Source organism: Leptonychotes weddellii, unplaced genomic scaffold (assembly GCF_054177405.1).
Source record: "Leptonychotes weddellii isolate Sample4059 unplaced genomic scaffold, ASM5417740v2 HiC_scaffold_25418, whole genome shotgun sequence".
In the NCBI taxonomy this organism is placed as follows: Eukaryota; Metazoa; Chordata; class Mammalia; order Carnivora; family Phocidae; genus Leptonychotes; species Leptonychotes weddellii.
The window spans coordinates 976-2,121 of record NW_027845761.1 but is presented as its reverse complement, the minus strand read 5'-3'; the positions used below and the strand labels follow the sequence as shown (position 1 = coordinate 2,121).

The 1,146-nt window shown below is 40.8% G+C and overlaps 1 pseudogene; it reads right to left on the bottom strand.

Annotated features, from left to right (window-relative positions):
* Window positions 1–10: 10 nt before the first annotated feature.
* Window positions 11–570, bottom strand: LOC145718923 (large ribosomal subunit protein eL8 pseudogene; annotated as a pseudogene).
* Between the last annotated feature and the right edge of the window lie 576 nt (window positions 571–1,146).

Sequence of the window (1,146 nt, the reverse complement as noted above, 5' to 3'; positions counted from 1 at the left end):
GCCAGACAACCCAGCCTGGTCTTTCCCTTGATAATGCCGGGGAACCCCCATCTTATGACACAGAGCAGGCAGGAAGACATCAGCTCAGTGGGATCCACATCATGTGCAATCACTACTAGCTAGGCTTCTTGTTTTCCACCAAGGTGGTGACAGTATTAACCCCAGCTCGAATGACAGGAGGCGTCTTAGGGGGACATCCCCTTTACTGGCAGCTTTCTTTTTAGTCCGGGCCAACAATCTCTGCCGCTTCTCTTGCTTTGCCTCTGGTCTCTATCTGTGGGCCAGCTTAAGCAGTTGAGTAGCTGTGTGGCCATCCAAGGCTTAGGGGAACTGGTTAATCGTGAGAGGCACTTTTACACGTTTATAGAGAATAGTCTTTTGTTGCTGCAGCTGGATGTAGCCAGCGAATTTGACAAAGTGGGTGAGGTCCCTTTTTGGTTGGATGTCCTGTCCGTTGCCAAAATTCTTGGGCCTTTTCTCAAACAGGGGATTGACCACCTTGTTGGCCTCCTGCTTCTTCACCAGGGTCCAGGACCACCCCTTGGCCTCCTTTCCTTTCAGCATCTTGGATGGCTGGTGGAGAGAGCTGAACTTTTTTCCCTAATACAAGCATTTATAGAATAAATTTCACTTGTGTTTTCTTTTTCTTTTGTTTTGAGACATATTTTGATTTGCGTTTGATTTCTTATTTGGCCCACTGTTTGTACAGTAGTGCATTGTTTAATATTTACATGTAAATATTAAATATTTACATTGTAGATTTTTCAGCTTTGTTTAATTGTTAGTCTTTAGTTTTGTACCATTGTAGTTGGGAAATATACGGGGTATGATTTCAAACAAACAAACAAAACCCCAAGATATTAACAGTGCTGAGGTTAAAAACACTGATTTATACTGAGTTGCTTCTCAAAACTCTAGACTCCTACTTTATACACACACTCACCTTCCAATTCAGGTCTTTGTGGTTTATTTTAGCTTGTTTAAATACAGAAATAATAAACTATAAAGTTGTATATATTCACCAATTTCTTGTAGAGCCCTTTCAATCAGTGTAAGCCAAGATCTTTATTTTTTTACTTTTTGCCTTATGCAGTGTTTTTCAATATTTCATGATTTCTGGATCATCACCATCTGTTAACTTTCAAC